Source organism: Equus asinus, chromosome 2, assembly GCF_041296235.1.
Source record: "Equus asinus isolate D_3611 breed Donkey chromosome 2, EquAss-T2T_v2, whole genome shotgun sequence".
Taxonomy (NCBI): domain Eukaryota; kingdom Metazoa; phylum Chordata; class Mammalia; order Perissodactyla; family Equidae; genus Equus; species Equus asinus.
This window is the reverse complement of record NC_091791.1, coordinates 27,485,887-27,510,220: the sequence shown is the minus strand read 5'-3', so window position 1 is coordinate 27,510,220 and position 24,334 is coordinate 27,485,887. Positions and strand designations below refer to the sequence as shown.

Here is a 24,334-nt window from a genome sequence, read left to right as displayed (position 1 = left end):
GGACAGATGACATCATCAGGAGGATTACAACCAGCAGGGACTGTCAAAGATATTTTATCCAATCTTATCATTTAACAGCTAAGGAGAGTGAGGCCTTCAAAGGTCAGGCTTGTATAAGGTCACACAAGACAGTGACGGCAAGAACCCAGATGTCCTGACTCCTGTTTTGCTGCTTTTTCCAGAGGCAGTGAAGCACTTGGGTCGAGAGCATGGGCCCTAGAGTCAGATAGGTTTGCGTTCAAATTCTAGCTTAGCCAATTTCTAGCTATAGGACCTTGGGTGAGTTACTTAACTTTTCTTAAAAAATTGTTTTTATTATATTAAAATATACGTAAGATAAAAGTTACCATTTTAACCATTTTTAAGTGTACAGCTCAGTAGAATTAAAGATACTCACAATATTGTACAACCATTACTGCTATCTACTTCCAAAGCTTTTTCATCACCCCAAACAGAAACTGTACCCACTAAGCAGTAGTCCCCATTTCCCCCTCCCCCAGCCCCTGGCAACTTCTAATCTACTGTCTCTATGAATATGCCTATTTCATGTAAGGGGAATTATATAATATTTGGTTCTTTGTGTCTGGCTTATTTTACTTAGCATAATGTTTTTGAGGTTCATCCATATTGTAGCATGTGTCAGAACTTCATTCCTTTTTTTTAAAATATTTTATTTTTCCTTTTTCTCCCCAAAGCCCCCCGGTACATAGTTTCATATTTTTAGCTGTGGGTCCTTCTAGCCGTGGCATGTGGGACACCGCCTCAGCATGGCCTGACAAGTGGTGCCATGTTCACACCCATTTTCCGAACCGGTAAAACCCTGGGCGGCTGAATCAGAGCGTGTGAACTTAACCACACGGCCACGGGGCCGGCCCCTCTTCATTCCTTGTTATGACTGAACAATAAAGTACAGACACTGGCAGACCACCCCCGGAGATGAATCTATTCATCTATTATATGGGTATACCACATTCGTTTATCTATTCATTCATTGATGGACACTTAGGTCGTTTCTACCTTTTGGCTATTGTAAATAATGCTGCTATGAACATGGGTGTACAAGTATCTGTTTGAATTCCCGTTTTCAATTCTTCTGGGCGTATACCTAGGAGTGAAATTGCTGGGTCAGAAAGTAATGTTATGTTTACTTAACTTTTTTAGGTTTCAGCTTCCTCCTCTATAGATGAGAATACTAGTAGAATATACTCTCATGGTGGTTGTGATTCAATGAGATAGTACATACCTGGCATGAAATAAATGCTCATTCAATATTTACTCCTATCATTATTAGATTAAAATGAACTTCCTAGTTTTTCTGAGCTCTTATTACTAGATCTTCTTGACAGACAAAACCCTCATCCTCTGCTGCAAACCTTCGGTGGTTCAATGAGTATCTATCAATGATTTGATGTTACCGGGTGAAGTCTCAGCCCCGAGGGAGCGGACATTGCTGGAGTGAATTATCGTAGAAGGGGTCCTCAGACAAGCAACCAAACCTCCTGGAGCGAGACTCACCAAGGTGGGAGATGGAATTTCTGCCCCTCTCTCGGGTGCTCTGCCAGGGTATTTTGAGGAGTACAGGCTGATGTTAGGGCTATGGGAGTTGAGCAGAAAGGCAGCAGGTACGGGAGCTCATGATAAAGATGAGCCGGCAAGGTCTTGTAAGCCAGACTTTCTGTCCATTACTCCAAATGTTCAAACGTGGTTCGGGCTTTTAGGTCCATTCGTAGTCAGAGGTCTGGGCGGTGGTAGTCGGAGAAGCCTTCATGAGAGAAAGGGGATTTGAGCTAGGCCTTGAAGGAGGGTTAGGACCATGAGGCAGAGGTGTGGGGATGGGGGGACGAAGGGCTCTGCCAGAAGGGAAAGCAGCAGAGAGAAATACCTGGAGGCTGGAAGGGGCATGATGGGCATGGGGTGGTGATGGTCCTGACTACAGACGCGAAGGACCTGTGCTGTGGGGATCCCTGAGCAGTGAGATCTGACGGGGACACTGAATCAGCCTCTGGAGCCCTGAAATGGAAGGCTAGGGAGGATGGAGGAGCTGTGGAAAGTTCTGCATTGAGGGAGTGTAACCGAAAGTTCGGTCTCTGAACCCGATGCCAATCCAAATAACGAGAACAGAGTCTTGAGTGGAAGAGGAAAGGTTTTTACTATGCCAGGCACAGGGAGCAAAGCAAGGGCTCGTGCCTCAAAAATTGCTAGCTCTCCGATGAGGAATGGGCAGGGATTTTTATTTGGGGTTTTGGGGAGGGGAGGGGGCGCATGTAGCTTGTGCAGTTTGGCATTTTCCCACCAGCCTGCGTTTGGCCATGAGAGGCTGCTTGCAGCCAGGCGGGGGGGAGGGTGAGATAGGAGGATGGCAGGTGGGCGTCCTTCGCAGTTGTCTCCTCTTCCTGTTTGAGGCGGGTTCCAGCGCCGGGAGTCGAGGAGTTGAGGTCTGGGAAGCCTCCGCTCCTTGATACTCTTGAGACAGCGGCTTTTCCTGGCAAACTTCAAGGACACATGATTAGCTAAACTTTAGTGTGCCTCCAACTCCAGGCCACCTGGGCTTTTCACAATTTGTAACTGCCATTTAGTTGTAAAGCTCAAGGAGTCCAAGTTTAAAGAAACAGGTATTTACATATGAGTGGAGCTAGAGAAGCAGGAAAGGGGGTGGTGGGTTTTAGTTTTAACCCCATATACACTGGGTTCGATGTGGGGGAACTGATATCAGGGCTGACGTTAAGAGCCTGTAACATATGCCTCACTGTCATTTCTTGCTTTCCATTTCTATGGAAAAGGGGCGTCGTGGTCGTCTAGCTGCTTCCTGCTGTATTGGGGCGACGCTAGGGGGTCCTTGAGATGGAAAGCTTGAACATGCTTTTGCTAGTTTTTTCTGTGGGTGGTTAGTGTTCCGGTTGCAGTCCTGCGAATACCGGAAATACAACAGAAAAGCAACTTAAACATAATGTCTATCCCCGCCATCGATAGAAGTATAGATAAACCAAAATGTAAAATGCCAGATAATGCAGACTGGATTTTTTTTGGTATCCAGGAAAATAAGCTTGAAAACCAGTCACCCATGTCTGTTTTTATTCCATCTAGGATGGAAGCATGATGATCTAATGTTTGTTGTAACCAGGTAGCCTGTTGTCTGATCTTTTCAATACTAGTCTCTACTTGTGGTGAAGTCTTTATATATGTGCAACAAGAGGTGTTAGCTAACTCCACCTTGTTCAGCTAGAATATAGTCCAAAGCCGTGCGATTATCTAATACAGCTGTTGCTAAAGAGTCAAGAGAGGTTTGGACATTGAGGAGGGACTTGGCAGTTTCATTTGCTATGATTGTTAGGGTTCGAGACAGATTGCGGAGCACATGTTGATGGGCTGCGACTCCCCACCAGGGCAATAGAGTATACCCAAAGAAATATTCATCTCCATCAGGAATGTTTCCTGGCAAGTCTTGGGTAACTCGGGTATATAATTTTAAGGAACTTGGCCAATGTTTTGATTCACTTAGGTTGTGGAGCGTAAATGGAGTCACCAGATTCGCAAGGAGGCACTGAGTGGGAAAAGTGAAATTGCGGAGGCACTCCGTAGCCCAAGGGTAATTATTGATTTTGCAAACAAAAACATGTCCGGGAGGGGCACAAAAGACCTTACTTTCACCTTCATTGTGAGTACAGTAACCTGCAGAGCTATTAGTATAGAAATAGTAACCAACTTTGAATCCAGTTCCATCCAGGGTCGCTCTAGAAATGAAAAAAGTCAATTATAGCCTTAATTCCTTCCGCAGGGTATCTATCTGGTGGGCCGTCGGGAACACATGGGGAGCTGCTCCAAAGGCGGAGATGGAGTCATTACAAAGTATCCAGGTATCTGCTGGGCGCCCTGTGTCCAATATACGGCAGTACTTGGGGAGAGAGGAAGTGTAAGACAGGCGATGTTAGAAGAGTTCTTAACGGGGAGGTGACTAATGCGCACCCGGTACATGAGGGTGCGTGCTCTAAGATCTCGTGTAAGGACCCAGTCTCCGTCGGGAACCTGAGTAAAGTCTGATACGGGATGTACCAGGGGGTCCCCATGATCCAGAGTGGACTGAGCTCGGGGAAGGCAAATCCAGCAGTCCACTGCTTGTGTTGCATTAGCAGTGGTCTGTGCAATGCGCACTAAGGAGCTATCCAGCCAGGCTGCAACTAGAAAATGCAAGGAATAGAAATGAGTTAGGAACAGGAAGCATCTCATGATTGTTTTCTAAAAAGCAACTTAAGACCCTCCAGTGGTTTACTTTCCCACTTAGCAGGAGAAGACGTTTGTGGCTGAAAATTATCTGGACATTTCTTTACTCGAGTGTGGTGGACCCACGGTTTTACACCTGCCAATTTAAGGGATGTATGGGTCGTTAACAACACATCATTGGGCCCTCTCCATTTTTCTTCAAGTTGTTGTTCTGGCCCTTATTCCTTCCACGCCTTCAGAAGTACTGTCTCCAAGCTGGAATGGATGTAGTGAAGTTTCAAGACGGGGAGGAGACCTGGAGGAGATAAACTCATGCATAGTAGTTAATATTTGACCCAGATGCTGTACATACTGCTTTAATCTAATTTCCGTAATTGCATGGGGGTCCTCCCATTTTCCCCATGGAGCTAGGAAGGGTCTCCCATATATTGTTTCATAGGGGCTTAATCCAAGTCCACTTCTAGGGGCCACTCTGATACGGAGGAGGGCAATTGGTAGCACTTTGTCCCACTTTAGATGGGTTTCTTGACAGAGTTTGGCAATTGTCTTCTTTAGAGTGTGATTCATCTTTTCCATTTTTCCCGTGGATTGTGGTCTCCACGAGGCACGCAGCTTCCATTTGATCCCAAGAACCTTACTTACTGGTTGTGTTGCTTCAGCCACAAAGGCAGGTCCGTTATCACTCTGGATGCTAGATGGCAATCCGAACCTAGGGACAATCTCTTTCAGCAAACATTTGGCTACCTTGGTGGCTTTCTCAGTTCTGGTGGGGAATGCTTCTATCCATCCTGAAAAAGTGTCTACAAATACTAACAAGTATTTGAAATTCCCGGTTGTCTTAGGCATTTGTGTAAAGTCCACTTGCCAATCCTCACAAGGTTGCTCCCCAGAATATTGAGTTCCCTTTTTCAAGGGTTGCCTTTCTGTTTTTGGGTTGTGACTGACACAGATTGGGCAAGAGTAGGAGGCCTTTCGAGCCAGTTGGTGTAGCTTAGGCCCCCTGAGGTGAGGTCGTAAGAGGTCCACTAAGGCATCTCTTCCATAATGATGCATTCATGCAAATATTTTATTAAGGGCCACACCAGGGCCTCAGGGAGTAGAATGAGATCATGAAGATTTATTTTCCATTTGTGAGAAGGATCCCAATTATTAAACCCCCATTCCTGTGCCCTTTTCAAATCTTCCTCCGTATAGGAGGGCTCACATTGACTTAAGTCCAATTGTGGGATGAGGGCCCCCCAAAATTTAGGCCCTCTGGCAGCTTTCTTGGCAGCCTTGTCTGCCATTCGATTTCCAACAGCCACATATGAGCCAGTCTTCTGATGGCCTGGGCAGTGCATAATGGCTACTGCCTTTGGTTCTGTTACTGCTTGTAGTGGAGCTAATATTTCTGGGGCATATTTTATTTCCTTTTGCCCTGCAGTCAGCAGCCCTCTTTCCTTCCATATGGCCCCGTGTGCATGGACTATCATGAATGCATATTCAGAATCTGTGTATATATTTACTTTTTTCCCTTTGGATAGTTGCAAAGCCCTCGTAAGAGCAATTAACTCTGCTTTTTGTGCCGATGTTCCTGGGGAGAAGGCTTGTGCCTCGATAACCTCGCCTTCCACTTTGTTACCACTGCATAGCCTGCTCGTTTTTGCCCATCCTCCATGAAGCTGCTGCCATCAGTAAACAGGTCCCAATCAGGGTTTGTCAAGGGCTGATCCAACAAATCTAATCAGCTGGAACACACAGTCTCTAAGACTTCTAGGCAATTATGAGAGTTAATATTATTTTCAGAGGTTGGTAATAAGGTGGCAGGATTTAAGGTTGTTACAGCCCTTAAAGTGACATTGAGGTCATCTAACAAAATAGCTTGGTACCTGCCCATCCTCCCGGCAGTTAGCCAATATCCCCCTTTTTGTTCAAGGAGGACAAGCACTTGGTGGGGCACATATACCACGATAGGCTGTCCCAGGGTAAATTTCTCTGCTTCCTGGAGTAAATCACAGGTGGCTGCTATAGCCCGCAGACATGGGGGCCATCCTTTGGCAGTGTGATCCAATTGTTTAGATAAATAAGCCACTGGTCTGGGCACCTCTCCCAGACATTGCATTAGTACTCCCAGAGCTATTCCCCCTGTCTCTCATTTACATATAGCTTGAATTCTTTTTTTAGATCTGGAAGGCCCACAGCAGGTGCAGTCAACAACTTTTGCTTTAAAACCTCAAATGCCTGTTGGCATTCTCCTGACCATACAAGGGGATCTGTTTCTTTTCCCTTCAAAGCATCATATAATGGTTTGACTATCAATCCAAAATTGGGAATCCAGATCCGGCAAAACCCTGCCATACCTAAGAATCCCCTTAACTGTCTTCGATTTTGAGGAGCTCTCACCTGCAAAATCGCCTGTCGTCGGTCAGACATTAAGTTGCGGGTGCCTTGGCTTATTTGAAAACCCAAATAGGCCACTTGTTGTTTGCAGATCTGGGCCTTTGTGGGGGATACCTTGTAGCCACACCAGGCAAGGTGATTTAGCACTATAATGGTGTTGTTCAAGCAGTGCTGGTAACTAGGACTTGCTACCAGCAAATCATCGACATATTGTAGTAATGTTCCCTGATTGAGTTGGAGTCCCCTCAAGTCTTTTGCCAAAGTTTCATTAAACAGGGTAGGGGAGTTCTTAAACCCCTGAGGCAACACAGTCCAACAATATTGGTTGGTGGCGCGTGTATTTGGGTCTTGCCATTCGAAGGCAAACAATAGCTGAGATTTCCTTTCCAATGGAATGCAAAAAAAAGCATCCTTAAGGTCCAATACTGAAAACCAGCCGTATTCCCCTGGTACAGTAGTTAATAGTGTATAGGGGTTTGGTACTGTTGGATGTATATCCTGTACAATGTCATTAATGGCTCTTAAATCCTGCACAAACCGGTACTCATCTGAGTGTGGTTTCTTGACTGGTAAAATAGGCGTGTTGTATGGTGATTGGCAGGGCCTTATCAGCCCACGCTGCAAAAATCTTTGCGAAACCGGTTGGATACCTTTTAAGACCTCTTTCTTCAGGGGATATTTTTCTATCTTGGACAAGAGACTCCTTTTTTTTTTTTTTTTAAAGATTCTATTTTTTCCTTTTTCTCCCCAAAGCCCCCTGGTACATAGTTGTATATTCTTCATTGTGGATCCTTCTAGTTGTGGCATGTGGGACGCTGCCTCAGCATGGTTTGATGAGCAGTGCCATGTCCGCACCCAGGATTCAAACCAACGAAACACTGGGCCGCCTGCAGCAGAGTGCGCGAACTTAACCACTTGGCCATGGGGCCAGCCCCAAGAGGCTCCTTTTTTAAGTTCAATTTTTATTGGGCTGGCAGATCGAGCTCGTCCGGGCACCCCATCAGCCCAGACGGCTGGACTCACTCATTCGTGGCTCTCAGGCGGTATTGGGTGCTCTCCTTCTTCCGTTCTTTCCAGGAGGGCTTGTAGTCTGAATGCATTTTCTGGTGGCACCTGTAGGTGAAGCTGCTTCTTCTTGTGTGAAAAAGTTATCTGAGCATTCAGTTTACAGAGTAAATCTCGTCCGCGGAGAGGAATGGGACAGTCTGGTATATAGAAAAAGCTGTGTTTTAACTTTTGTTCTCCCAAGCTGCATTCCAGCGGTTGTAGCATGGGTCTCTGCTGAGTTTCGCCTGTGACTCCAACAATGGCAATTGAGGAATTACTTAATGATGTCAATTTGCTGTTTAACACTGAATAAGTGGCACCAGTATCCTCTAGAAAATCAACCAGTTGGGTCCCCACTGTCATTTGTACCCGGGGCTCGTGGGGGACTATTGGAATGGGAGCTGCCAGCATGGCAAGGAACCCCGGGCCCCGTCAATCATCATCTTCCTCCTCTAAGTTCCGGACTCGAGGGGCCATGGGCCTTCTTGGGGGAAGACATCTTTCCCCTTTGGTGTCTATTTCTAGCTTAGGGCATTCGTTTCTCCAGTGCCCTTTCTCCCTGCAATAGGCACACTGATTTCTCTCTAACTTTTGGAGTCTTTTCCTCCTCAGTCTTGGATCCCCTTCCCCATTTCTCCGGTTTAGGGAAGCTGCATGGAGCACTTTCACTGGCCCGGCTTTATGCTCCTCCCGAGCATTATAAACTTCAAAGGCAATTTCCACTAATTGACCAGGGCTCGTGGCTATGGCCCCTTCAACCTTATTAAGCTTCCTCCTAATGTCTGGGGCACTCTGTCCAATAAAGGTCATGTTGACCATCCGAAGGTTTTCAGGGGCTTCTGGGTCTGAATCAGTATATTTTCTGTAGGCCTGATATATGCATTCTAAAAACGCTGCAGGATTTTCTCCTGTTTCTTGCCGGAGTTCCTGAATTTTGTTTAGGCTCCTTTGTTTGGGGACTCCTTTTTTAAGTCCAGCCAAAACACCTTCGGTAATGGCTTAATAGTGCTTTCCCTGCATCTGTGTTTGGGTCCCAACTGGGCTCTACTTGGGGTGTGGCCACGTCGGGAGTGGGAGTTTGAGTGGGATCCTCATCATGCAAATGCTGAGCCTCTTCCCTGATTTTTATCACTACAAGGCGCCGCTCGCCTGTAAGCATTATACTTAACAAAGATTGAATGTCTGCCCAAGTAGGGCGATGGGTAGAAAAAATAGTTGTAAACAAATCTGTCATCTTTTGTGGCTCTTTCTGGTAGGACGGGTTCTTGTTTTTCCAGTTTAGCAAATCAGAGGTTGAGAAAGGGGTATAAGTCCAATAGTAGGTGGCCGGTTGCCCCTGACCGTTTGTCCCTACGGGCAGCTGGCGCAGAGGGAATTGCCCTGCCCCCATTCCAGAAGACCCCTGGCCAAAAGGAGCACCCTGTCGGGTTCTCGAGGGGGAGACAGTTCCTGCTCCTGGTTCGTTCCTAGGCTGATCTGTTGGAGACTTGGCCTCCACTACCACCTCTTCATCTGATACTGGCAGACACAAAGGGGGCAGTTGCTGTGGGGGTTCCCTCCTGCTTCCCGCCGCCTGGGGTTGCGGTGGGGAGCGGGAGGCACCTACCATTGGTGGTTGTGTCACATTGAAATTAGGATTAAAAGGATTTAACACACTCAAGGCAGTTATGTCCTCATCAAGTTTTTCTTCCGGTGTCCGAATATCTTTGACTACCGGAGGCTTAGCTTTTCTTTGGACCATCAGCTTGGTCCCTGGCCGTTCACCTTCCTGATTATGCAACCGCATAAAAGCCTGCACATACGGAATCTCATCCCACTTCCCAGACCTTTCACAAAACCACTCCAACTGCAATATAGTGTAATAATTTAAAGTTCCATTCAATGGCCATCTTTCCTCGCTTTCCAAGACACACATTGGCCAGGCAGTGTTACAATAGAATACCATTTGATTTTTCCTCATTGGCTTATAACTATAGGTCGACCAGTCAGCCAATATTTTCCCCAAGGGGCTCTTAGGTGGAACAGATATGGTGCCTCCCATGTTGACACTTTGAAAGGACAGACAGACAGACAAAAACAAATACCAAACAAGCGCGCTTTCCCAAAAACCCACGGCCACAAACGGAAGCCAAAAACCAAAACCAAAACCAAAGTGCTTCCAGTCCCAGCTTAGTCCGTGTCCTACACTCGGGGGCGCCCAACAAATGAAGATCGGCTGTGCAGATCTTCCCAAATGAGCAAGGACAAGGGACCTCGGTTGTGCACACCCGGGGGACTTACCAAAATTTGGCCGGGGCGTCGTGGCGACTTCAAACAAATGCACTTTCCTTTTCCTCAAGATAGCTTCCCTGGTAACCAGAGGTCTGAACAGTCGCCCTGGGAGGAGGCAGGAGGGAAGACTCCCAAAGCAAAATAGGCTTTGGCAGCTGCTGCAGCGGTCCCTCCAGCTGTCCCTGGCGCTCCGTGGAGTCCGGCCAAGGGAGCAGACCTGGATTCGACCTGGGATGAAGTCCCACCACCTAAGCACCGGCCCTCGGCGATCTGGCCTCCCTGAGTCTTCCTCCAACCCTCCACTTCCCCTATTGGGGCAGGCACAGAATACGACTCTGGAGCATCCTATCAAGCCAAGGGGGTCTCAGTGGGGGCCACCCACAGGTCCCATCTGGGTCGCCAAATTTGTAACCGAAAGTTCGGTCTCTGAACCCGATGCCAATCCAAATAACGAGAACAGAGTCTTGAGTGGAAGAGGAAAGGTTTTTACTATGCCAGGCACAGGGAGCAAAGCAAGGGCTCGTGCCTCAAAAATTGCTGGCTCCCCAATGAGGAATGGGCAGGGATTTTTATCTGGGGTTTTGGGGAGGGGAGGGGGCGCATGTAGCTTGTGCAGTTTGGCATTTTCCCACCAGCCTGCGTTTGGCCATGAGAGGCTGCTTGCAGCCAGGCGGGGGGGAGGGTGAGATAGGAGGATGGCAGGTGGGCGTCCTTCGCAGTTGTCTCCTCTTCCTGTTTGAGGCGGGTTCCAGCGCCGGGAGTCGAGGAGTTGAGGTCTGGGAAGCCTCCGCTCCTTGATACTCTTGAGACAGCGGCTTTCCTGGCAAACTCAAGGACACATGATTAGCTAAACTTTAGTGTGCCTCCAACTCCAGGCCACCTGGGCTTTTCACAATTTGTAACTGCCATTTAGTTGTAAAGCTCAAGGAGTCCAAGTTTAAAGAAACAGGTATTTACATATGAGTGGAGCTAGAGAAGCAGGAAAGGGGGTGGTGGGTTTTAGTTTTAACCCCATATACGCTGGGTTCAATGTGGGGGAACTGATATCAGGGCTGATGTTAGGAGCCTGTAACAGGAGTGACCGGGACAGTGGAGTTTTAGGAGGTGACTTTGGGATCAGTGCCAAGGTAGACCGGATGAGGAGATCTTGTGTAAAGTGTGACAGCTTGGTGAGAAGAGGGGAGGCCTGGGTCCTGTGATCCAGACCTAAGTGGTGTCAACCAGCTGGTAGAGAAATATGAATAAGAACCTTCTATCCTAAAGTAAATGCCAGGTGGTTCTCTGATGTTTCACCCACAACCACAAGCTAGACATGGGAATTTTATTATTATTGTTTTTCATTATTATTTTATTGAGGTCATATTGGCTTATAATATTGTGTAACAAAAATCGGAATTTAAAAAAAAAATGTAGAGGTCAGCTCCTGTGGCCTAGTGTTTAAGTTCAGCACACTCTGCTTCAGCGGCCTGGGTTCAGTTCCCGGGCACAGACCTACACTGCTCTGTTAGTGGCCATGCTGTGCTGGTGGCCCACATACCAAAAAATAGAGGAAGATTGGCACAGATGTTAGTTCAGGGCAAATCTTCCTCAGCAAAAAAATTAAAAAAAAAAAAAGATTTCGAGAAGTTGTTGCGGCAGGCCCCATGGCCAAGTGGTTAGGTTCATGTGCTCCGCTCCAGTGGCCCAGGGTTTCACTGGTTCAGATCCTGGGTGAGGACATGGCACCGCTCATCAGGCCATGCTTAGGCAGTGTCCCACATGCCACAACTAGAAGGACCCACAACTAAGATATGCAACTATGTACTGGCGGGACTGGGGAGAAAAAGCAGGAAAAAAAAATTGTTGTTTCACATCCTCATCACCGTATTATAAAAGTTATACATGATAATTGCAGAAAATCTGGCAAATGTGGATAGCTAAAGATAAATGAAAAATTTGAAATGTATTTGCTAGCCTAAATGAACCCATATTGCATTTTTTGGGGGCATGCACATTTTTCTGTTATTAAAGACTTTTCTACAACATTATTTTATTTTTTTTTTTGGAGGAAGATTAGCCCTGAGCTAACTACTGCCAGTCCTCTTCTTTTTGCTGAGGAAGACTGGCCCTGAGCTAACATCATGCCCATCTTCCACCACTTTATATGTGGGACGCCTGCCACAGCATGGCTTGCCAAGTGGTGCTGTGTCTACACCTGGGATCCGAACCGGTGAACCCCAGGCCGCTGAAGTAGAACATACACACTTAATTGCTGTGCCACTGGACCGGCCCCTTCTACAACATTATTTTTAATGGCTGCATATTATTCCATTGTATGTATATCATACATATACAGCATAGTTTATTTAACTGATACTGTATTGTATTAGTGGACATTTAGGTTGTTTCTGTTTTTGTCTTTGTTGTTGATATAAACAACACTAAGAAATAGCCTTGTAGTGAAACCTTTCTGCATAACTGTTAATATTTTCTTAGGATAGAATCCTAAAAGTGGAGTTGTGGTCAAAGGCTATGTATGCATATTTTAAAGACTTGTGACAAATACTGACTTATTTATGAGATGCATTATTTTAATAGATTTCTTGGGTGTCCAACTATTCCTGGAATAGTAGTACCTTATCCAGAATGTCTTCTTCTTCTTTTTTTTGGCTTGAGGAAGATTTGCCCTGTGCTAACATCTGTGCCAGTTGTCCTCTATTTTTTACACGGGTTGCTGCCACAGCATGGCGGCCAATGAGTGGTGTAGGTCCGCACCCGGGAACCCAACCTGGGCCACCGAAGCAGAGTGTGCTGGACTTAACCACTAGCCCATGGGGCCACCCCCCAGAGTGTTTTAAGATAGAATTAAATTCTCTTTGTAAATTACTTAGGATTTTCTTTCTTTTGCATCTCTTGTCATATGAAAACTTGGGCTATAATTTTCTTATTTATGCATTGTCAGATTTTGGTATTATGATTTTCTAGTTGTATAAAGTTATTGGTAAAACCTTCAATCTTTTATTATATGCTAAAGCAGATTAAATAGCATGGGAATGGCCTATTCTTTGAAGTTCTAAAGAAAGGTGACCATGAGAATTGTCAGGTCCTAGTGCCTTTTTTGGAAAGATAATTCTCTAACATAATTTTCCAGTTTCTTCAATAGCTATTGGTGTTCTCAACTCTTCTCAGTCTTCTGGAGTTATTATGGCAATTAATGTTTCTTAAAATTTTGTGTTTTCTATTTTTTTTCTTGACTTGGCTTGTCAGAGGTTCTATTAATATTTTCAAAGAATCTCCCTCTGGATTTATTCAAGTCTTTGATTGTTGTGATTTTAATTTGGTCTCAGTGTTGATAAATGATTAATGCAAAATATCCTGTGTAACTTTACACCAGATTTCAGACTGAAAGCTTGTATGAATTTCCCTTCCCTTGCTTCCCTGTTTTCCTCGTTTCTTGTCTAAAACACAAGCCCCATTATCTACTAGAGCTGAACTTATGACCCGGGAACACTATTCTTAGGTATACAACCGGCAGAATGTGTACATATGTTCACCAAAAGGCATGTTCAAGAGTGTTCATAGCAGCGCTATTTGTAATCATCCAAACTAGGAAAAACCCAAATATTTATTGATTTGTAGAATGGATAAATTGTCATACGTCATACTATACAGAGATGAGAAGGAATGAACTGCAACTACTTGTGCCGACATGGATGAACCTCACAAACATAACATTGAGTGAAGAAACCAGGCTCATGAGAATGCATAGTGTATGATTTCATTTATGTAAGTTTCAAAAAATATATGAAACTAATCTGTGGTTATAGAAGTCAGGCTAGTGGTTACCCTTAGGGGGTGGTTAGTGGCTGAAGGAGGTCTCAAGGGGAGGTTTCTGGGGAGCAGGTAATGTTCTGTTTCTTGATCTAGTTGCTGGTAACACAGTATGTTCACTCTTAGCTGGACACCAATTATTTGTATGTATGTTATACTTCAGTAAAAAGTTTACTTTAAAAAAGTTGGGTGTGTATGGAGTTTGTGGTGCGTGTTATGTATAAATATATATTTTTCTGGAGAGAGGATCCATAGCTTTCATCAGCTTCCAAAAACAGTGACTTCCCCATCGGCTGAAGGCTCCCTGTATTCTTACCTATTCCCATCCCCATCTTGCTTTATGATGCTTCTACTCCACCCAGCCTCCAATTGCTTCTCTCCTTCTCTCAAAAACCTTTTTTCTGAGCCCTCTGGTATTCTCTCTTTCTAGAACAAGCATACCTCCCTCTTTTCCTTATCTAACTATAGAATATTCTACCTCCTGCCTTACCGAAACTGGACCCTTCTCTGAGGACAGCCCTTCCCCTGCTGTCCTTTTGAAGACATCTATTGTCCAGGTTAGGCAATGGAATTGACAGTCTCTTCACTTGCAACAGCCTCCAGGCCTCCACTCCTCCACCTTTGAGTACGAATTCTTGCTCCTTTACAGTTTCAAACCTTTGTCATTGCAATTACTTACTGACCTCCTATTGCTCATTTTCATTTAAGATTCATTTTAAGATTTGGGCACCAGGCTCACATCTTTCCTCTCCATCCTTCTGTCATCCCGCATGACTTTAGAGTCCATGGAGGATGATAAGCCAACATCCCAACCTCACAATTCCTTCATCTCATCAAGTCCTTACTTCCACTTCAATTACTCTTCCAAACTTCAAGCCCCATTCTCAACCCCATTCTTTTCATGCTCAGCAGATAACCTTACCTTTTACTTAAGGAATCTGAGGCCATTAAGTTCAATTTCCCTTAATTTACACTCTATCACATCCTTTCCTTCAATCTTAAAGGTAAGGAATTGCTACTGCTGTTTCTAATCAACTCCTCTAACAATGTGGCAAAATAATAACTTTATTGAGCATTTGTATTGTATTACATCTACTATCTCATTTAATCCTTATAAAAACTCTACAAGGTAGGTACTATTATTATCACCATCTCCGTTTTAAAAATGAGGAAACAAACACAAGGACTTGCCCATGGCCATATAACTAGTCAATGATGAAGCTTGGATCTAAGCAGTCTAAAGCTGTTAGTTCTTAACTGCAATACTTTTCTGCTTCTCATAATATAGACTGAAATTTTTTATATGCATATCCTTTGAACCAATTATTCCAATTCCAGGAATTTATCCTGCAGATGTCTCATAGTTTGATGTACAAAACAAATCATTTCAGCAATGTTTATAATTGCCAGTAATATGCCCACCATGAGTAGGAGATTGGAATACAATGCAGTCAGAAAAAAGGAGGAAACACTTTGTGTGCTTATTGTGGAAAGATTTCCAAAATATATTGTTAGATTTAAAAAAAGCAAAAGTAAGAATTATGTGTATTGAATGCTTCCATTTGTGTGAAAAAAAGAGAGAAGAATAAATGTACTTTTTTGCTCGTGTATGCACAACGTATCTCTAGAAGGCTAGACAAGAAGCTCATGAATTTGATCGTCTATGGGAAGAAAAATTAGGAAGCTGGTGGGTGGCGGTGGGAGGAAGACTTTTCAGTGTGTACCCTTCCGTAACTTAAAAAAAATTGAATGTTGTGAATGCATTACCCATTTCAAAGTTGAGATAAAAATTAAAAAGAGAAAAAAGAAGAGAGGAACACAGATAGAAAATATTTTAACTCACTGTATTAAACAATATATTTAAATTTAAATATTAAAAATTTAAAAATTGACCCTACCACCTATATCCTTGACCCTGTTCCCTCACGCCTCCCACAGATTCTTGTTTCTTTCATCATTTTCCTCTCGCATCTTCAGCTCCACCTGTCTATTAGCTTCTTCTCCTCAGATGACAAATATGCTTAAGACTTTTATCCCAGGGGACGGCCCCATGGCCTAGTGGTTAAGTTTGCGTGCTCTGCTGTGGCGGCCCAGGGTTTTGCTGGTTTGGATCCTGGGCGTGGACATGGCACCACTCATCAGGCCACGTTGAGGTGGCATCCCACATGCCACAACTAGAAGGACCCACAACTGAAAAAATATACAACTATGTACTGGGGGGATTTGGGGAGAAAAAGCAGAAAGAAAAAAAATTAGATTGGCAATGGTTGTTAACTCAGGTGCCAATCTTTAAAAAAAAAAAAAAAGACTTTTATCCCAAATAAAATTTTTAAATCATCCACTGACACCACATTCCCCTCTAATTTTCCTTTAATTTCTCTTCTCTTTTCAATCAGACTTCTTGGTAGAATAAGAGACACTTGTGTCTCTGTCTTATTCCCATTCATTGTATACTCATTGCAGTTTGGCCTCTGACCCCACAACATTATTGGAATTGCTGTTAATAAGGTCAGCAGTGACCTTCATATTGCCAAATCTATTGGACGTCTTTCAGACCTTCTCCTATAAAAACTGTCCATTTGCGTTATTGATTATTTTTATCTTCTTTAAACTCTCTAACATGAAATATCACATAGCTTTGGATTCTTTGTAATTCTTTTGTTCCTCCTCTTGTTCTCACTGTCATCTCGTGTGTGTCAAGGGTTCCTACTAGAGTCCACTCCTTGGCCCTTCTCCATCTACCTTCTCCGTGGCTGATCTCACCCCTCTCCTGGTTTTAACTATTACCAATATTCAAATTTTTAAAAATACGCACTGCCCTTTGCCATCACAGAATTTAGAAATGGACAGTTGCCTCCTATACTCATCTGGCTTCACCCACAGTTTGTGCATCTGTGTCTTGTAATCTTTTTTTTCTTTTTTAATTTAGGAAGATTAGCCCTGAGCTAACTACTGCCAATCCTCTTTTTGTTGAGGACGACTGGCTCTGAGCTAACATCCGTGCCCATCTTCCTCCACTTTATATGTGGGACGCCTACCACAGCATGGCTTTTGCCAGGTGGTGCCATGTCCACACCTGGGATCCGAACTGGCAAACCCCAGACCGCTGAGAAGTGGAATGTGTGAACTTAACCGCAGCGCCACCGGCCAGCCTCTGTGTCTTGTAACCTTGATTGGACTAGATAATGATCAAAATGGATGACTCCTATACTAGAGCTATCAATCATTGCCTCCTACACTCACCCACGGTTTGTGCATTTGTGTTTTGTGACCTTATTGGACTAGATTATGGCTGAAAGGGAATCAGTTCTCAGATCGGGTTAAGCTAATCAAATTCCTTCCTTGAGAACTTGACCTTGCGCCACCATGAACAATGGGGGCAGCGGTCTCAGATGCTGATGTAACAATCTTAGTCGTCACAGTGCAGTCTGGCTGTACATTTCACTTTTCATCCTTGGATATCAGTGATACATCTATCAGCTGATTACTGAAAAATCTTAGTTGATTAAAAAATTTACCTTTAACTTGTAAAAAAAAATAAAACTACCATTTCAAAATAAAAACAAAAATCTGAAATATATGTGATTGCATGTTATTATCTTTGCTGGTGTGATCCTTTGGATCTTGTTTTTGACTTGTTGGCTGAAACTAGAGTGGTAGTATTTAGTCTAGAGCTAATTTTGCCTCACGACTAAGGCAAAATCCTTCTAAGTGCTCTGCGCAACGCCCCGTGAATTATTGTTTTCCACTCTGGCTAATGGGAACACGACCCTGTGGGAGCAACAACCCTTGTTTCCTCTCATCCTTTCAGGTGGTTCCTCCGCTGACATTGAGTAGTTTTCTCACATGAATGCCCTTATTGGGACTCATTTAAAGATTCAAGGGCACCACTCTGCAGATGGCTAGAGTTTCTCTCTGTAAAGCTCTGTCCTCTGCCTTGTGACCTCTAGTCTCCTTGACCTCCCCAAATTCCCAGCTTTGTCTCCTCCACCACGCTCTGCTTAGATTTCCCTTCTCTGTGTCATAGACCGGCAACTTTGTCCAGGCAGTAAGCTGGAGAAATCATTGGACTCACCTCATTCTCTTCCCATCTCTCAGAGATCGCTAGCCTTCATTGTATGATGTCCAGTATCTTAAAAACTGTTATGCCTTGGGGCCAGCCCAGTGGCAGAGCGACTAAGTTCACACGTTCCGCTTTGGCAGTCTGGGGTTTGCTGGTTCAGATCCCGGGTGTGGACATGGCACTGCTTGGCAAAACCATGCTGTGGTAGGCATCCCACATATAAAGTGAGGAAGATGGGCACGGATGTTAGCTCAGGACCAGTCTTCCTCAGCAAAAAAAGGAGGATTGGCAGTGGTTAGCTCAGGGCTAATCTTCTTCTTCAAAAAAACTGTTATGTCTTATATTTTATCAGTTTTTTAAAAGATAGTTGTTTCAGATATGAGAGTAAATCTGATTCTTGTTACTCTATCTTAGCCAAAAGCAGGAATCTTCTCAGAACATATTGATATTTTCAGATATTACATTTATCCAAGCAAGTTTCATACATATTGTCTCTGAGCCGATTTCCAGCCAAAATTAGGCATTGTTGCAGTTGCTCTGACCTGGATGGTTAGTGTTCATTAGCTAACTGGCATGTACAGATTCCTTTGATCCACAACAGCAGAATACTCATTCTTCTCAAGCTCATATGCAACATTCACCAAGATAGACTGCATTCTGGGCCATATGATATACACCTGAACAAATTTAAAAGAACAAAAATTATACAAAGTATCTTCTCAGACCACATAGTAACAGAAACCAGTAACAGAAAGATAGCTGGAAAGTCTCAAAATACTTGGAGATTAAATAACACACTTCTAAATAACACATGAATCAGAGAAGAAATCTCAAGTGAAATTAAAAATATATATTTTGAACTAAATAAAAATGAAAGTACAACTTGTTAAAATTTGTGGAATACAGCAAAAGCAGTGATTAGAGGGAAATTTGTAGCATTGGATACCTATGTTAGAAAAAAAGAAATATCTAAAACCAATAATCTAGGTTTCCACTTTAGGAAACTAGAGAAAGAAAAACAATATAAACCTAAAGCAAGCAAAAGAAAATAAATGGTAAAAATTCAAGCAGAAATCAGTGAAATTTAAAGCAGGAAAGCAAAAGAGAAAATCAACAAAACCAAAAGTTGGTTCTTTGAAAGATCAATAAAATTGAGAAACCTCAGGCCAGGCTAACCTGGCTTTTTTTCCTAAGAGAGAAGACACAAATTGCTAATATCATAAATGAAAGAGGGGCCATCACTACTGATCCAGTGGACCACTATGGGATTAATGACACTGATACAGTATGGGACTAACGATTCCACAGACATTAAAAGAATAATAAAGAGATACTATAAAAAACTCTATACCCACAAATTTGATATCCTAGACGAACGGACCAATTCCTTGAAAACAATCTACCAAAACTCACACAAGGAGAAACAGATAATCTGAATAGGTCCATATCTATTAAAGTAGTTGAATCAATAATTAATACTGCTCCAAAACAGAAAGCATCAGGCCCATATGGTTTCATTGGTGAATTCTACCAAACATGTAAGGAAAAACAAACTGATACCAAATTTCTACAATCTCTTCCAGAAAATAGAAGCAGAGGGAACACTTCTTAACTCATTCTATGAGGCCAGAATTACCTTAATACCAAAATCAGATAAAGACATTACCAGAAAGGAAAATTACAGACCAATATATTTCATGAACATGCATGCAAAGTTCTCAAAAAAAAATTAGCAACTTGAATCCAACAATATGTAAATAGAATTATACACACGACCAAGTGGGATTTATCTCAGGTATGCAATATAGTTCAATATTAGAAAAATCAGTTAATATAATCCATCACATCAATAGGCTAAAAAAAGAAAAATCACAAGGTTATATCATGCAGAAAAGCATTTGACAAAAATCCAACATCCATTCATGATAAAAACTCTCAGCAAACTAGGAATAGAGGGGAACTCCCCCAACTTGATGAACAACTAAAAAAACCCTACAGCTAACATCATATTTAGTGGTTAGAAGCTAGATGCTTTCCCTGTAAGACTAGAGACAAGGCAAGGATGTCCCCTCTTACCAATTTCTATCCAACAAAATACTGGAAGTCCTACCTATGCACTAAGACAATTAAAAAAAAATAAAAAGTATACAGATTGGGAACAAAGAAATAAAACTGTCGGGGCCAGCCCGGTGGTGCAGCAGTTAAGTTCGCACGTTCTGCTTCTCGGCAGCCTGGGGTTCGCCAGTTTGGATCCCAGGTGTGGACATGGCACTGCTTGGCAAAAGCCATGCTATGGTAGGCATCCCACATATAAAGTAGAGGAAGATGGGCATGGATGTTAGCTCAGGGCCAGTCTTCCTCAGCAAAAAGAGGAGGATTGGCAGTAGTTAGCTCAGGGCTAATCTTCCTCAAAAAAAAGAAAAAAGAAATAAAACTTTCTCTATTAACAGATGACATAATTGTCTACATAGAAAATCCAAAGAACAAACAAACAAACAAACAAACAAAATCTCCTGCAACTAATAAGGGCTTATAGCTAGGTTGTAGGACATAAGGTGAATATACAAAACTCAATTGCTTTCCTATATACCAGCAATGAACAATTGTAATTGGACATTTAAAACACAACACCATTTACATTAGTGAAATTTAAGTACATAGGAATAAAATGTGTATGTACATATAACAAAATGAGTACAAGTAGTAAAAGAAATTTAAAAAATGATGAAAGAAATAAACAAATATTTAAATAAATGGAGAGATATTCCATGTTCATGAATAGGAACACTCAATATTGTTAAGGTGTCAGTTCATCCTAACTTGATCTATAGATTGAATGCAATCCCAATCAAAATCTCAGCAAGTTATTTTGTGGATATTGACAAAATAATTCTAAAGTGTACATGGAAATGCAAAAGACCCAGAATTGGCAACACAATACTGAAGAAGAAAAAAGGAAGAGGACTGACACTATTTGATTTCAAGACTTACTGTAAAACTACAATAATCAAGATAGTGCATTACTGATGAAAGAATAGACAGATCAATGGAACAAAATAGAGAACCCAGAAACAGACACACATAAAAATAGTTAACTGATCTTTGACAAAGGAGTAAGGGCAATTGAATGGAGAAATGCTAGTCTTTTCAACAAATTGTGCTGGAACAATGACATTCTCATGCAAAAAGAAAAATCTAGACAACAGTTCTTATACATTTCACAAAAGTCAACTGAAAATGGATTGGAGACCTACACGTAAAACACAAAACCATAAAACTCCTAGAAGATAACATCGGAGAAAACCTAGGGGCCCTGGGCTTGGTGATGACTTTTTAGTTACACAAACCATAAGCATGATCCGTGAAAGAAAAAAATGGATAAGTTGGACTCCATTAAAATTTAAAACTGCACTGCAAAAGCCACTGTTAAGAAAATAAAGAGACAAACTGCAGGCTGGGAGAAATATTTGCAAAGCACATATTTGGTAAAAGACTTGTATTCAAAATATACTAAGAATTTTTAAAACCCAACAGTAAGAAAACAAACAATCCGATTAAAAAATGGCAAAAGATCCAAACTGACACCTCACCACAGAAGATACACCAATGGCAAAAAAGCACAAGAAAAGATGCTCAATGTCATATGTTATTAGGGAACTTCAAATTAAAACAAATTAAAACTACTACACACCTATTAGAATGGCTAAAATTCAAAGAACTGACAATATCAAATGCTGAGGAGGATGTGGAGAAACACGTACTCTTATTCATCACTGATGGGACTGCAAAATGGTACAACTACTTTGGAAGACAATTTGGCAGTTTCTTACAAAACTAAACATGTTCTTACCACTTCCTACCCACTAGGATGGCTATTGTATATATAAAAAAATACAGACCATAACAAATGTTGGCAACGATGTAGAGACATTGTAACCCTTGTACATTGCTGGTAGGAATGTAAAATGTTGCAGCCACTGTGGAAAATAGTTTGGTTGTTCCTCAAAATGTTAAACATAGAATTACCATATGACCTAGCATTCCACACCTAGGTATGTACCCAAAAGAGTTAACAACAGGAATTCAAAAATGCCAATGTTCATAGCAGCATTATCCATAACAGCCAAGAAGTGAAAACAATACAAGTGTCCAACAGAAGAACAGATGAAAAAAATGTGGTATAAACATACAATGGATTATTACTCTGCCATATAAAAGAATGAAGTTCTGGTACCTGCTACAATATGGATGGACCTTGAAAACATTATGCCAAGGGCAATAAACTAGAAAAAAAGGACAAACAATGTATGATTACACTTAAATGAAGTATCTAGAATGGGCAAATTCATAGAGATATAAAGTAGAATGGAGAGCTAGAGTGACATCAGCATCGTGGCAGAGTGAGCTCTTCCCTTAGACTCTCTCCACTAAGATGCAACAAAAAGGACGCTCAGAAACCAACAGGGGACATTCACACAACACAATTGACATCTGAGAAACCCATGCAGCCATACATCTGAAGGTGAAGGTGCTGGATCCTCTGGAAGGCAGTGGAAGGAAATAAGGGAATCTCCTTTCCCTACCCCAATGACAGTGACCTAGGGTGTGGGACCATGTGTGACTCTGAGAGGAGAGGAGGGAAGAGGAAGTCCTCTGTGGAAATGCCTTTGCTCTCTGAGTTGCCTCCCAGGCCATGGGAAAGCTCCACACTGAGATGGCTAAACAATCACAGGGCATATTCACAAAGCCAAGCACCCCAGGAGGGCAAAAGCAAGGGAAGAGTGGGAATGCCCCCAGGAGCATGCATATGAAAGAAAGTGCCTCTCTCCCCCACCTGGTGTGGCTCAGCTGGTCTGCCAGAGGAAGGGACCCCTGCCAGAGCGCTGGTGCATGTGTTTGTAAAGCAGTGGTGGTGAGCGGGCAAATGCAGATGGGCCCTGTCAGCATAGCATCCAAAGGATAGGCACAGCTGTCAGGGGTCACAGTGGGCTCAGAACACACAGCTCCTGCCCACCTGCTGGGGTGGCAGGTGGCATCTATGAGAAGATACTACCACTATGTGAAGGCACAAATCCACCCCATCAAATAGTATGAAGAGGTATATTAATACTCCAGAACAGAAAGAAAATGACAAGCCCCAGAAATAAATCTGAAGGCACAGAAACTTACAATCTAAATGACAGAGAATTCAAAATAGCTATCATAAGAAAACTCAACAAGTTATAAGCAAACTCAGACAGTTCAATGAAATCAGGAGTAAAATTAATGAACAGAGGGAATTCTTCACAAAGGAGATTGAAACTATAAAGAAAAACCGATCAGAAATGTTAGAGATGAAAAATACAATGAATGTGATAAAGAAAAATCTAGAGTCCTTACATAACAGAGCTGATATTATGGAGGACAGAATTAGCAATTTAGAGAATAGAAATGCTTCAGATGGAGGAGGAGAGAGAATGAAGACTAAAAAGAAATGAAGAAATTCCTCGAGAAATATCTGGCTCAATTAGGAAATGCAACATAAGGATTATGGGTATTCAAGAGAGAGAAGCGAGGGAAAAAGGAGCAGAGAGCTTGTTCAAAGAAATAATAATTGAGAACTTCCCAAACCTGGGGAAGGAGCTGGAACTACAAGTAAAATACGATAATAGAACTCCTAATTACATCAACGTAAAAAGACCTTCTCCAAGGCATATATTAGTAAAACTGGCAAAAGTCAATGACAAGGGAAAAATATTAAAGGCAGCAAGGCAGAAGAAAATAACCTACAAAGGAACCTCTATCAGGCTTTCAGCAGATTTCTCAGCAGAAACCTTACAGGCTAGGAGAGAGTAGAATGATATATTCAAAATTCTGAAAGACAGAAACTTTCAGCTAAGAATATTCTATCCAGCAAAAATATCCTTCAGGTATGATGGAGAAATAAAAACTTTCTCAGATAAACAAAAGATGAGGGAGTTCATCAGCACAAGAGCCCCCACCCCCAAGAAATGATCAAGAAGGTCCTCATACCTGAAAAAAAGAAAGAGTTTACAAAGCCTTGAGCAAGGAGATAAATAGGCACACAAAATGAGAAAATCGCAGCTCTCTATCAAAACAGATTAGCAAATACTTAATTATAACATTAAAGATAAAGGGAAGGAAAACATCAAAAGTAACTATAATCACTTCATTTTAACCACAAACACACAACACAAAATGGAATAAGCTCTGACAACAATAACTTAGGGAAGTGAAAAGGGATGGAACATACTTAGATTAAGGAAATAAGAGGCTATCAGAAAATGGACTATCTCATCCATGAGATCTTTTATACAAACCTCATGGTAACTGCTAAACAAATAATCAGAATAGAGATACAAATGATAAATAAAGAAAAAACTGAGAAAACGATCATAGAGAACCACCAAACTGAATTGGCAGTCCAAAATACAGGACAAGAAATGAGGGAAATGCAGAACAACTGGAAAACAAGTGATAAAATGGCAGCATTAAGCCCTCATATATCAATAATCACTCTAAATGTAAATGGATTGAATTCTCCAA

General features: G+C 42.4%; 1 long non-coding RNA gene across 1 annotated transcript in view; it reads right to left on the bottom strand.

Annotated features, from left to right (window-relative positions):
- Positions 1–7,287: 7,287 nt before the first annotated feature.
- Positions 7,288–24,334, bottom strand: part of LOC139040143 (uncharacterized) — a 28,925-nt gene continuing 11,878 nt past the window's right edge. Inside the window, exons 2-3 of the long non-coding RNA XR_011494068.1 lie at positions 17,801–18,465; positions 7,288–10,743 (exon numbers count right to left, since the gene is read on the bottom strand). This is a non-coding gene — a long non-coding RNA (uncharacterized lncRNA). The remainder of the gene's footprint in view (positions 10,744–17,800; positions 18,466–24,334) is intronic.